The sequence below is a fragment of the Miniopterus natalensis genome, chromosome 9 (assembly GCF_054644295.1).
Source record: "Miniopterus natalensis isolate mMinNat1 chromosome 9, mMinNat1.hap1, whole genome shotgun sequence".
In the NCBI taxonomy this organism is placed as follows: domain Eukaryota; kingdom Metazoa; phylum Chordata; class Mammalia; order Chiroptera; family Miniopteridae; genus Miniopterus; species Miniopterus natalensis.
The window spans coordinates 67,017,670-67,032,011 of NC_142089.1; the positions used below are offsets into that span (position 1 = coordinate 67,017,670).

General features: G+C 41.6%; 1 pseudogene; it reads left to right on the forward strand.

The window, feature by feature from the left end:
• Nucleotides 1-298: 298 nt before the first annotated feature.
• Nucleotides 299-12,115, forward strand: LOC107531390 (arginase-2, mitochondrial pseudogene; annotated as a pseudogene).
• The last annotated feature ends 2,227 nt before the right edge of the window (nucleotides 12,116-14,342 follow it).

Consider the following 14,342-nt stretch of genomic DNA (forward strand, 5'->3'; position numbering starts at 1 on the left):
AAGATTTTGAGCAGAGGAATGACATGACTTGGGTGTTTAAAAGCTATGGTATGGAAAGTAGACAATGGGAGCAAGGTGGGAACAGGGAGATGAGATAAGTGGCAAATGCAACAATCCAGAAAGATGGTGGCAGCTTGGACTAGAATAGTTGAGTGAAATTGGTGAGAAGTGGTCAGATTTGGGATATATTTCATGGAGCCAATAGGATTCACTGACTTTGTATGTGACGTGTTAGAAAAAGAGAAACTTCCAAATTTGGGAACCGAGTAACAGGAAGGTGAAGTTACCATTTACTAAGATGGAGAAGGTGAGAAGCAGCCTTGGCCAGGCAGATGTCAAGGGTCTGCTACTCAACATGTCAAGTTTAAGATGCTCTTCTACAGCCAAGAGGAGTCACTCATTAGCCAGGCCATGCCAGGCCGGAAATGAGGACCAATATCACAGGTCAGAGAGTTCTATGGACAAAGGATTTTGAAATTCTGGATGAAGCATAACAGGCTGCTTTACTCGAGGACTCCTTAAAGTTTTAACCAAAATGTACTTTGTGAACATTCAAGAGAAGGATTTAAGTTTTATCAAATTTATTTAGTTTATTTATTAAGTTTTATCATGCTTACTTTGGGGAGCTCTCAGTCATATTATTATTCCATAGAATACCATTTGGAGAATACTGTTGAAGACAGTGAATACTTATTTTTTTAATATCTCCACCTTGAAGCAAGACAGCACAGGAAGTAATATGAGTTTGAAATTTACATCTTTTAATCAGTACCTGATTACTTCTGTGCTTCTTTGCATTTCCCCTTGTGAATTAATAGAACCCCATTCTAGTTTGGGAAAAAGATTCTTTTGAGTTTGGTTGTATAAATTAAACTTCAAGATCTTGATCAGTTCACCCTGTGGGTAAAGAAATAAAGTCAAGTTTCTAAACCTACAGGACAAAGGGCTCAACCTCACAAAGTGTAGTTCAATGTGCCTTTATCCATTATTTTTCTTCAACACAACAGGTCTTAGAGATTCAGACCACCACCTCTCATGCCCACCGTGATCAGTTTTAGCCTCTCGTCTAGCACCATCACAGTAGTCTTCCCTGATGATCTCATGTTTTCCTATGACTGAAACCACATACACACCAGTTACTTCCACATTCACATCTCCTGCTTCCAGCCTTCCCCTGAATTCTAGGACAGAATTTCCAACTGCTGTCAGCATCTCTACTGTGATATCCTAGAACCATCTCCAGCTCAGTGTTTCCCAAACTGAATGAGCTCAACCTTTCCCTCAGAACCTGTTCTTCCTCCTGAAATGTTTCTTTTGATTCATAGTACCACCGAGTTCCTGTTGCCTTACAGAGAAGTCTGGAGTCACCCTACTTAGTTGACTCCACCTGCTTCCTGCTCCCCCTTTCCACGCTCCCACATGAAGTCATTTGTTGTCATATCATCACTACCTTCTAAATCTCTCCTAGTCTTCATTTCCTTGACCCTCCACTGACACTCCCTCAGTTCAGGTTCTCATCCCGTTCTACCTAAATTGTTTCATTAGCTTCAAAGTGGTCTTCCTACCTTCTGTAGGGGCCACCAACAACAACCAGTCCTCCTTGCTACTGCCAGAGTTACTTTGTTAAATAGAAAACTAGTCACATACTCCTCTGACTAATCGCCACCACTAGTACCTCATTACCTCCAGAATAAAGCAGGTGTGCTCAGGGCCTTTCACCGTCTGGCCCAACCCACCTTCCCTGCCTTACCTGCCACAATGCCCCCAAGACACAAAGAACAGCTCTTTCTTTCCATGCGTGACCTTTCATACCTCCATGCCTTTGCACATGCTGGAGTCTTGCCTTGCTAGAACATGTGCTGTCTCTCTTCACCCCTATCCAAACTAGCATCTCTTATCAGGCCTATCAAACATGGAAGCTCCTTTAAGAGCCTTCCTTCTGGGTCCCTCAAGCAGTCAGATCTTTCTGGTACCCAGCCCTTCATATGTAACACAGGTTTTCCTGCACCTTGCAGCCCGAAGATACAATGGAAGAATATGGATCATCTGAGTGAGAGCCTCCTGCTCTCAGCCCCTAACAACGAAAGTTAGGCATTGGGGTTAGGGCAACAATCTATAGATGGGTGTTTTCAAGGCTAATGCCACTGGTTACATAGATTCTTAACAACATACCACGCCAATGAACCAAACCCATGGAGCCTGAAGAGTGGCACAGAGAAGTCTTATGGAGACTGAAGCTGAGATTTGTTCAGGAATCAAATGAGCTCTCGGGGCCAGCTTGTTTTGTTGTCCCATTGGAAGCTAGACTTCATGAAGCTCATCCTACAGTGAAAGTTATTCTCACTACATCTGCTCCTCTCTGGGTCAGAGATCCCTGGGAGGACTTAGAAATGCTTTCTTTTGGTCAGGTACTCGCATCTTAGCCACACAGTTATGGTTATAGGGGTTGCAAGAGCAGAGCCCTCAGCAGTGGCCGGAGCCATGACAAGTATTACAAAGGCTTGTCAAGTTCAAGCACCTTCCTTCTGTTTGGAGAAATCCCTATCTGTGTCCATAATAGATTCCTGAACAGTCTTCCGCTTCCACTTTTTGTAGCATTTACTCTCTTTGTTACCCAGAAGTTGGATCTGTGGCTCTCCGGTGATGGTATCCCTGTGGCCCCTGCCTTCACCACCCTGAAGGCAGCTCATGACCTCACTGGTTAGCTTGGTCTTTATCCATGTGTCAGAGTAAAACTGTCCCCATCCAGCTAATCCTAAACCTTGGTAGAACCCAAAAGGGAGTTTTCGGTAGCGTCTCTTGTGACTCAAGAGATTTACTTGCTTCCTTCCTTAAAGCGGATCCACTCTGAAGAAACCTGACAAACTCAGGAGGTGAGACCAAAAGACAGTTTGATCACCACCCTCAAAAGCATTTTTCTTTGCCCATCTTTAGCCAGGATCCCAAACCAGATTGTGCATTTTGAGTCTTTTCCCTCTGGGTAAATTCATTCTCCCTCAAGGACACCACCAGTTGAGTGAATTGCTTATAAATCTTAGCATGAAGCTGAAACACCAGTTTCTCCATGGAGCCACTGTCTGCTCCAGAAGCTCATCCAACTCCCATAACCCATGACATCAGGGCCCTATGGTCTGCCTATCCCATTGTCACCCCCACTGTATCCCTAAAGAGATGAAGGCTCAGAGCCCAGGTCCTTTTTCTCTTGCTCCAGGGCCATAGAACTCTGAAAATTCTAACACTTGCTGTGTTATATTGTAATTACCTGAGAGGACAGAAAACCAATACTTACTGACACCTAGTATGACCCAGGTTCTGCATTAGATGCTTTACATACATAATGATATTTAATGCCTACCCTTTGGGAGGGATATAATTATCTCTATTTTACACATAGGGAAATAACTCAGAGAACTGACATGTCCTGTCACAAGATCACATACATAACTGATGAGGGCCAGAGCAGGGTTTCACCCCCAGCCAGTCTGACTGACACCCGGTTCCCCCCCTCCACCATGCTGTCTCATGTTTATTTGTATGTCTACCCTCCCCTTGCCCCCCACCTACTGTGAGCTCCTCCTTGACAGTGGCTGTCTGTAATTTGTCATTTTATCTCCATTGCATCTGTCACATTGTAAGTAGGGGCTCAATATTTTTTAAAATAAAAAGAAAGAAGGAAAGGAGGGAAGGGAAGGAGGGAGGGAAAGGAAAGGTCCTGGATTTTGCTTTGCACTTATTAAGCGCTTCATAAATGTTTATGAATGAATACTGAGGTTTGAGAGAAGCCCTCGGAGCTATCCCCTGAGGCAGGCGAGTGATCTGATTGGCAGGACTCACTTTATCAGCCTCCCCCAGGCAAGCTTGTGAAACAGAGCAAGAATGATGGGGCTGGAGCTAATGTAATTTCAGATGAATCCATTAGAGTCCCTGTACCGCTGGAAACTGGGACTCAGAATTAAAGTGCCTTACATAATTTATAGTCAAACACAAATGGCATGTGGAAAGTGGAACCCTTGCTTTATATTCTGATGCCTTTTCCTCTGGCCCTGGAAATGGTTATCAAATGACGAGAGCTTCAATAAGGGAAGAAAGCTGGGGTGATTTAGGAGCAATTCTTTCCGCAGTCTGAAAGCTAGATGAGCTGACTTACCCAGCTCTCCTTGAGTCTTTCAATTTTATGATTATATTATTTGGGTAACAGGAGGCAGGAGAGAGGAGGCAGCCAGACTGGGGAAGCGTCTGTCTGATGAGAAGCTGTCGGGACCAAGGGAGCGTGGAGAAAGGCTGGGAGTCTATTCCACGTGGTCCCGCACCCTGTCACTGAGACACAACAATAAATCAATAAATCACTGTGTATGAAAGTGTCAGTGTTCTCCCAGGCTCTGTGCAAAAGAGAGATCAGCTGGAAAAATAGGAAGTCCAAGTCCATGAAGCTCTGCTTATTAGGATAGTCCAGGAATTTCTGCCTGAAGCAGAAATGGAGAGGGGGGGGAGACAGAGAGAGAGAGAGATTGAGAGATTGAAATTTAATTTATCTTGCCTGGGAAGAATCAGGGGCATCAAAATGTTAAAGACTGTCCAGGGAATTCTCCAGCTCTTAAGACCTGCCAGGTCTTAGGAACACAGCATTTTGGAGGAGGAAGGTACCTTTCATACATCTCCTTTATTTTGTAGTTGAGGAGGCCTGGGCCACCTGGGCAGAAGCTTGCAGAAGAGGCCAGCCTGCTTCTGCCATGTCATTAATGAAGGAGCGCCCGTAAGTCCTATGTACTCAGTTCCATTCTATTCTACGCTCAGTCCTCCCAGCATCCCCAGATTCAGCATCCTCCTGAAAATAAGTATAACAATGCCTACTTTTTACAGACTTGTTTTAACTTACCAAATGAGATATATGTGGGGAGAAAAGGTTTTGCAACTTTTAAGACTCAAATGAGATAGTAGATGTCAGGTGAAAATGTTTTGCATATTGTAAGCCCTGTAAGGTGCTATAAACCTCTATGAAAATATAATCATTATTAACATTGTTGGCATTAAAAAGTATTTACCCCTATTATATCACCAGTGTAAATAACGACAGATTTCCATTCTTCATATATGACTTCTCTGTTGACATTTTCTTTTTAACCTTCTAAGAAGTAATTTCTAAGTCTTCTTTATAAGCTCTTTTTTTCTCATTTTACAATGTAATATATGCTCATTAAAGGTAATTTTAAAATACAGAAAAACATAAAGAAAAATGTCACCCATAGCCCCAAAACCCAAGGATAATCACTATTAACCTTTTGATATATTTCCATCCAGTTTTTCCCCATGCATATTTTAGGAGAGTTATGATCATATTGAATTGAATATTCTATTTCCTAATTTTTTCATTTAACATTATAACATACATTTTTCCCATGTTACTAAAAACTGTTTTTAAAATTTCTTAATGGTTATATAACATCTTGTCCTATGAGTATACCATAGTCTATCTAACCATACCTTCTTATTAGCTATTAGTTGTCACCATTAGAAAAATATTACGCATCATGCAACAATTAATTATGAATAAAAGTTTTCTATATCTCAATCTATAAACAACATTTTAGAATAATTTATTAAGAATAGGAACACTGAGAATATAAATTTTTAAGGTTTTGATACATTTTTTTTAATTGCTTTCACGAAGATTTTATCAATTCACCCCTGCTCATAGAGGCTGCAGTAACAAATTGCCACAAACTGAGTGGCTTAAAACAACAGAAATGTACTCTCTCACAGCCTGGAAGCCGGAGCTCTAAATCAAGGTCCCAGCAGCACCCTGCTCCCTCGGGAGGCTGCCGGGGAAGAATGTTTCCTTGTTTCTTCCGGCTCCTGGAAGTTGCCAGCAGTCTTTGGCATTCCTTGGTGTATAGCAGGGTGACTCAAGTCCCAGCCTTCCTCTTCACGTGGCCATCTCCCCTAGTGTCTGTGTGTCGCCAGATCTCTTTTTCCTTATGAGGACACCAGTCTATGCAATTAGGGCCCACCCTAATTCAATATAACCTAATCTATACTTGATTCCATTTGCAAAGACCCTAGTTCTAAATAAGGGTCACATTCACAGGTTACTAGGGCTTAGGGCCTCAACATATCTTTTGGGAGAACACAATTTGACCCACAGCAAATGGTATATGAGAGTACCCATCGCACAGTGTCGTCCCCAGCAGTATCACTTCATATTTTAATTACTTCATATGTATCCTCAGAGCAGAAATAGGTTTCATAAAGATCTTCACTGATGTTGAGGATGGTGGGGTGATTACCATTGAGGGTGTTTTTAGGTTAGAGTCTTTACATAATCAGGCTGGATATTTATTCATGTTAATTCTGGGATCAGCACTGGTCTGCTTTTGATGTCTGACCATGTTCCACCTCTGCTGTGCGCTCAGGTCTCCCCAGAAACTCATGGAGGGAGCATCTATCAGGAGTCATTAGAAGATGGGAAAGCTCATGAACTTGGGAGTGAGACAAATCTGGGTTCAAATCCCAGATCTGCCAGTTAGCACTGTGTCACCTTGAACATCCACTTCATCTCTCTAGGCCTCCATTCTCTCCTCTGTTAAATAAGAATAGGAGAGATGGAAGAGTCAAGCACTTAGCCCAGTACATGGCAATTGCTCTGTACATGTTAGCTACAGTTATTCATGTGTATTAAAGTTGTTGTTATTGCTGATTTTCCTCAGTTTTTGTGCAATAGGGTTCTGTCCCCTGCTGGAGCATGCATGCCAGGGCATTATTACTGGAACTCAAGCATTTTGGTCTGATTCTGACTCTCTGCTATTTATTGTCTGGGTTCCTAATACACACCCTGCAGGCCTGGATTCTTACTCAGATGTCTTTAGGTTCCTTGCAGACTTGCTTCCCACCACCACATCTTCAAGCCCAGGTCCTTTCTCTTAGTCTGTCTAATCTGTCTTCTGTTCAAGTTCTGGTTTCAAGAATTAGCTTCCCTAGAATCATCCACATTCCCAGCTTTGAAAAGACACTTTAGTACCGTCTATAATAATTGCCAGAATAAAAAACCAAATAATGTTTCCCCCAAATTCAGCAGTTTTCTGATCAAGTATTTTATACTCAACAGAATCCATCATGGGGAACAGAATAGGAAGAAAGGGGACAGTCACCACTGAAGTGGTCTGGGCCATACGATAATGCATGCACCCTCTCTCACTTCTAATCTGGTGGCAAGTTACTTATTGCACTTAGTAAGGTGAGGAAATTGTGAAACTCACTTATACATAGTTATCCTGTGTATGTATGTCACTTTGAGGTGCGTGCTTACAGTAACTACAGTCAAATCCATTAAAGATGATTTTTATCTTTTTTTAATGTCCGAGCCATCTGCTTGGCCTCCCTTCGAGCATATTCACAGCGTCATTGACAGCTGGGCCGTGCCCCTCAGGACAGCAGACATTGTGTGTTAAACATCACACTTTAAATGATGTTCCACGCAAGCAAGACAGTTTTATGAATCACAAACAGCCTCCTTGCCGTGCAACACTACAAGTTAGTTCTAAACGTTGCCCAACATTTCAAGCTGGCCGACACCAGTGCTTTCCTTGTTGTCCTCTCCAGGGTGTCCTAAGGACCAGATCTCTCAATTAAAGAAAACAGCCAGGCCCAGTGTGCTGTGGGGGACCAACCCGTTGCTGATCTGCGTTGGATTCAGGTCGCCAGCTCCTCAGGGGTTCCCATCTTCTGCTTCTCCCCACTGAGCTGCTGCCTGGTGAAGAGGAAGCCATGGCGCCGGGGGTCACCAGGAACACAAAAATTAATGCTGCAAATAAGGCACAGATCAGTAGAACAGGCACAGTGTGTGCCTGTGGCCACTGCCGCCACTTCCAAGGCCAGGCTGAGGCCAAGAACAGCTCTTGGAGACATCAGTAAACAACCTCAGTGAACAACCAAAGGCCCAACTGCCTCTGAAAAAGGAGGGAAAAACTTGAGCTGCTGGAAAAATGATTGCTAAAAAACTACCAAAACTCTGGAAAAGGCACTCAAGCCTGTGCCTGTGCTGGAGCCAGAACTTGAGCATGTTAAAAAAGAAAAACATGTATGCATATATGCCTACCCATGGACGCAGACAACAATGTGGCGAAGGGTGGGGGTGGGGGCTGGGTGAAGGAGAGGTAAGGGGGGAAATGGGAGGCATCTATAACAGTGTCAACAATTTTTTTAAATGCCAAGACTTTGTTTCTGATCTCTAGAGGCAAGAGAAGAGATGCCTTACAGGGTCTGATCCAGTTTCTCCAGTTGTATAGCTTATTTCCATAACTTGTAACTCAGAGTTGTCAACATTATACTATATGCCTACATGCAGGCCTATATACACACATGGCTATTGAAAACCCCTAGGATGACATTCCCATCCTCACATTCACAAACTGCCAGTGGTGCTGAGCTCAAGCTCAGGTTAAGAAAATAACTCAATAACTCCAGGGTGGAATTCTAGAAAACTGGGACCTTGACTGTAGTCATTATTGTTGCCTAATTCTTAAAGGCCAGCATGTCATGGGAAATCAGATGCCATGGGAGATTCACATGCCTGAACAAACAATAAGCAGATGAAGGAATGTAAGGCATTGGGGAACCAGATTATAATTGTTTGAAATCTCACTGAGGTTAGCAGCTAAGATGTGATCATTTAAGTAATATTTATTACTACTGCCCTAAAGAAAATCGCTTTGTGCTAAAGTATAAGCAGTGAAGAAAAAGCTTATTCATGGCACCTACAGAAGTGCTTGACACATGAATTCTTTGCCACTATCTTAGAAGAGCAGGGAGAGATTGGCAATAAAGTGAAGGAAGCTGAGCTCTTGAATCTTCAGAGGATAGGACCTCAGAGCTAAACCACACATTCAAGTCTAACTATAATTTGGTTGTTGAGAAGGCCTGGGACTAGAAGTTAGGTCTCTGACTCAGGATTGCAGTCTTACATCAAAAGACATTTCACTCCCTCCCCTACATGCTGATGGCCTTATAAATCAGTGACCTCTCATACTTCTCTCCTGGCCTCTTGACTCTGTCAAATGCTGGAATGCTTCTTTTCTAACTAGCTGGTGGGTGGGAAGGCAACATGATGTCCATCTCTGGAAAGTGAGAAACAGTATTTTCTCAGACTCCTGGGCCTCTCAGCAAAATCAAACACGAGTTTCACTCTGCTTCTGAATAAATAAAAGCCTATTAGCCTACAATTATTTTATTTTTTTATTTTTTTATTGATTTTAGAGAGGGAGGAAGGAAGAGAGAGAGAAACATTGATGTAAGAGAGATATATGGATCGGTTGTCTCCCACAAGTGCCGCAACTGGGAATCGAACCCGAAACCAGCCAGGGCTAGCCTACAATTCATTATTTTTTTGCATCATATTTTCTCTACCAGGAATTGAGGCCTATTTTAATCTCCCTTTTCCTTGAAACCCACATCTATGCCTTCATTCTTGAGAGTGTTCTTTATGTCAAAGAACTGTCGTCAGGGTTTATTTTTATCTCCATATGGTTCAATAACTAAGGTGTATTGACTTAGCTACACCACGCGTGAGACTTAGAAATGCGTGGTCCATCCTCGTGTTCAGCCCCTATTCATTCACTGGATCTTCTAGCCAACTTATTTTCAACTCCGTCTCACTATTCTGTGGATTACAGATTCAGGGCTACAAATTCATAATTGACACCCTCAAAAAGTTCAGATTCATGCAGGAAATGTAGAGGTAAGAAAGTTTAAGATAAGTCAGAAAGAGTAGCTAGCTGCCAGATATGCAATCTAATTTCAGGAGTCTCGGGAACCTTATGAGAGCCTTAATTAAAGGCCTGAAGTTCTTTTGTGTATTTAAAAATGCTTTGTTATGAAAATAAAGAAATTTCCCTGTAACCATTCAGAATTGGGGAGGATGGGGGAGGAAAGGTTGCCCAAAGAGGAGCAAAAACCAGACTCTACAGTGATAACTGGAAAATAATAGGGAATTATTCTCGGAGTTTTGAGAGGAAAAGCCTATAACCCAAGAATGCTATACTCAGTGAAATAGTTGTATTTAAAATAAGGTTGCCAGATTTAGCAAATAAAAGCAGAGACCAGACACTCAGTTAAATTTGAATTTCAGATAAACAACGGATATATTTTTAATATAACTAGATCCAAATAAGGCACACTTATACTAAAACATATTCGTTGTTTATCTGAAATTCAAATTTAACTGGGTGTCATGTATTTTACCTGTCAACCCCAGTATAAAAGACATTTCTATTGTAGGCATTAAAGAGCCAGAAGCTTTACCATGCCCTGTATTTTCTGAAACTGCCACTTGAGATGTCCACAAAGCAAAGAATTCAAAAATTGGAATAAGAAAGGCAGGATTCAAGGCGTTAAGGGCTAACAGTAAGCACTAAAACTAAGTTTAAAAAATGGTAAATATGGTTAAAATTCTAGGAGAAGTTACATATTATTTTTAAATGATTCTTTAAAACTAATACAAATACTAATAATTTGGAGTCTATAGTCTTAGGTAATGTTACCAAGAAGTGAATGCAATCAACGGCTGGGGACAAATTTTAAGTATATTCAGAGCACATTTCACATAATGTAGCAAGGTTAGAAAGAGAAATGATGCCCTGGCCCATGTGACTCAGTTGGTTGGGCTTTTTCCAGTGCACCAGGAGGTTGCTGGTTCAATTCCAGGTCAGGGCACATGCCCAGGTTTCAGGCTCCCAGTCAGGGCCCTGCAGGAGGCAGCTGACCAATGTCTCTCTCATCATTGATGTTTCTGTCTCCTTCCTTCCTCTCTCTGAAATCAATAAAGATATACTTAAAAATAAATAAATAAATAAATTTAAAAAGTAAAAGTGCAACTTTAAAAAAAAAAAAATAAGGCAAGGAAGCACACATTTTCTCTTCTCTACAGTTGGAAAAGTGAGGCTCAGAGGATCAGCCCATGTTTACCCACAAGTAAGTAGCAATATCTTTTCTCTAAGTCCAGAGGGTTATTCCAAACGAAAGTAAAGTATGAATAAATATTTGTTGATTAATTAACTGCTTTTTGGTAAATTGAGGTGTTTATTGTGTGAGTTCCATGTGCCCAATCATATTCTTGAGGTATGTAGAAATGGTATGAAACATAACCTCTGTCTTCTCTGTTTAAAATCCACTATAGAGGAAGCAGTTTCTTCTGTCTCTTCGGGACACAGTGCATTTCATTCTGGAAAAGTCTATCTACTCCTTGGCTGTGATCAGAGCTCCATTCTCACAGGGACAGAAAAGAAAAGAAGTAGAATATGATCCCACTGCTGTAAGAGAAGCTGGCTTGATAAAAACACTCTCCAGTTTGGACTGCAGCCTAAAAGACTGGAGATCTGAGTTGTACTCCAGTCCCCAAAGATGATTTCTAACAACCTCTCTCAGTGGGCCTTGCCAGCCAGGAACTGGCTGAGGTGGTTAGCAGAGCAGTGTCAGGATACACAGCCTGGCAATTGGTACCATTAATGACCATGCCCATCCATCACTGCCCAGACCTTCATGTGATTTGGGTTGATACCCACCCTGACATCAATACACCCCTCACCATTTCAACTGGAAATCTCCATAGACAGCCTCAGAGAACTACAGGACAAGGTGCCCCAGCTCCCAGAACTTTCCTGAATCAAACCTTGTATCTCTTCCCCAAGTATCATGTATATTGGTCTAAGGGATGTGGACCCTCTGGACCATTTTATTTTTCCATGAGAGACATAGATCGATTTGGTATCCAGAAGGTCATGGAACAGACATTTGATCTACTGACTGGCAAAAGACAGAGGCCAATCCATCTGAGTTTTGACATTGATGCCTTTGACCCTGCACTGGCTCCAGCTGCAGGAACCCCAGTTATAAGGAGGCTGACCTACCCAGAAGGCATTATGTTACTGTCAGCGCTGGGTCTTGTTGAAGTCAGTTCTCAGCTGGCTGCCTCAGAGGATGAAGCCAAGGCTGCAGCGGGGCTGGCAGTGGTTGTGATTGCTTCAAGCTCTGGACAGACGTGGGAGGGAGGCACAATGTCTGTGACCAACCGCCTACTCCCAGTTCACCAGATGAAACAGAAAATTAAGGACGTGTGAGAATTTAGGATATACTTTGTGCTGACACGTTTGTCACAACGGGCACTCCAGAGTGGTGAGGTGTTTGAGGGGACAGATATTACATGGTCATTTGTGTCAATACTACCTTAATGAGAATATTTTCACATTCTCACAGTTGTAAAGTTTTCTTTCCCTCTCCATTTTGGTGACCAGTAATACCGTTATAAATATAAAAACAATAAAATAAAATAAAATCCACTTAAGAAACCAATATACATGGGATAACCTGAAAACATCAGGGAAGAGCTATGTTTCTGAGCCCAAACATTGCAAAATAGTATTCACAGAATGATGCTAATTTTTAAAATCTATATATTTTTGGTTGTGCTTAGGAAAAAACCCTGGAAGGTTAAAATATGGGGGGAGTTTTGTTTCCTTCTTTGTAATTTTCTATATTTTCCAAGTTTTCTACAGTGTTCTACAGTGGACAGGAAATACTTTAGACATCAAGAAAAAACATCCTGGGTTTTTTGGGGGGGGTTTTAATCTTTAAAGGAGATATTTTACAGAAAAACAGAGCTTGGAATTGTGGCCTTCTTAAAAAGCTGTAAATAATTCTAGATCTACATTATCGGAGATGTGGCTGTGGAGTACCTAAAATTCAGCTAGTCCAAATTTCCATGTGATGTGAGTATAAATTACACTCCTTATTTTGAAGACTTATCAAAAAAACAAGACTTCTCAATAACTTTTATATTAATTACATATTGATAATATATTGGCTATATTGGGTTGAGCAAAATACATTATTGTGTTAAATAAAATTAAATGAATTTTACTTGTTTCTTTTTATTTTTAAAATGTGATTCCTAGAAAACTGTAAAATGACACAAGTGGTTTGCATTTGTTGCTCACATCATGTTTCAAATGAACAGATGATAGAACATCTACCTAGAGATTCCATGGGAATAAGACTTTCTAGATAATGCAACAGGGTCTCTATACAGCCCAGGAGAGTCCTAACTGAGCATGTTACCAAAAAAGTGACTTATTTCTATTTAAAATTTAAAATCTCAGTAACAAAAGTCAGTGAATCCTGAGAGTCAGGGATCATTGAGTAAGCTGCTTTGGGGTTGTATTTTTTCTTATCTTCCCCTACATTGTATATTCTTTTCCAATCAAATATTTTGAATTTTAAAAAATTCAAAGCAGAATGTAATTTCTAAAATAGACTCTACCTATAATTTACAGGAAGTTCAGAGGTAGGTGACACATGGGTGTCAAGAGAAGTTCGTGGAGAAGGTGGCCATACACTGAGTCTGGAAGGATGTTGAATGTTTAGACAAGCAGATGGGAGACAGTCACGCCAGTGTCCTGGTGTCCTGGGAAGGGTGCACATGCTGAACACTACAGCGGGGGGCTGAGAGCATGCATGTGCCTGCAGTACAGCCACTCACACGGGCAGCTGCTTGACTTCTTCTGGCCTCGGTTTCCCCATCTGTTAAATGAGAATAATAATGCTCCCCTCGGCGGTTGTTGCAGAGATGTCATGTAATACTCTCTATAAAGAGCTCAGCACAAAAACACAATAGAGTGAGTATTGTTATTACTGTTATTCTTTCTAATGGGAACTAAAGCTGTGGTGGTAAGAGAGAGGGCACCAGATGCTAGAAAGTTTTGAAAACCATGCAGAAGGTTAAGGAAAATAGCTTGTGCAGGGTGGATTAGAGAAGAGTGAACTAGACTCCAAGAAAGCAGCTGTGAGGCTGATGTGATCCAAGTAAAAGGTGGCATATGTATTTCGTTTTCTAGAGCTACTGTAGCAATACCACAAAGTGGGTGGCTTAAAACAACAGTAATGTACTGTCTCGCAGTTCTGGAAGCTAGAAGGCTGAAATCAAGGTGTCAGCAGGGCCATCCATACTCCCTCCAGAGGCTTGTGCAGGTGGAGGAAAATTCATTCCTGCCTCTTTCAGTTTCTGGTGGCTCCAGTATGCTTTGGCTTGTGGCTACATCACTCCATATGTCAAGGCCAAATCTTCAAACCTCTCTCTGTTGTCTTCCCATCACCTCCTTTCCGTGTCACCTATCAAATCTCCCTCTGCCTCTCTTCTATAGGGATGCATGTGATTGCATTTAGTGCCCACCTAGATAATTAAACATAATCTCCCCATTTCAAGATTCTTACCTCGATCAACATCCTTTGCCAGTTAAGGTAATATTCACAGGTCTACCTTTTAAGTAAACTACCTATCACATGCCAGATATCTTGGG